Below are 225 nucleotides of genomic sequence, written 5' to 3'. Positions count from 1 at the left end.
GCACACATCTGAATATTTGGGTTGAACTGTTCTGGAACAGTGTTGTAAATACAACTTAACCACTGATTTCTAGTTGTGCAGGGGTTAAAGCAAAAAAAACAATCCTGAGCCTGAACTTTTTTTCCGGGGGCAGGGTGGCGGTTTGTTGGGGGCAGCACATGACTGTGGCAACTTTAACATTTGAAAGGATACTATGGCAAAGTTATTGCTTTCCTTATTCAGACC

At 42.2% G+C, this 225-nt stretch overlaps 1 pseudogene; it reads right to left on the bottom strand.

Moving 5' to 3' along the window:
• The window catches only part of LOC107654784 (intraflagellar transport protein 52 homolog), a 9,805-nt pseudogene that overhangs the window by 1,017 nt on the left and 8,563 nt on the right, over window positions 1-225 (bottom strand).

The sequence above is a fragment of the Sinocyclocheilus anshuiensis genome, unplaced genomic scaffold (assembly GCF_001515605.1).
Source record: "Sinocyclocheilus anshuiensis isolate Anshui unplaced genomic scaffold, SAMN03320099.WGS_v1.1 scaffold819, whole genome shotgun sequence".
NCBI classification, from domain to species: Eukaryota; Metazoa; Chordata; class Actinopteri; order Cypriniformes; family Cyprinidae; genus Sinocyclocheilus; species Sinocyclocheilus anshuiensis.
Note: the sequence above shows the minus strand (reverse complement) of the source record. Positions and strands in the feature narration are given on the sequence as shown.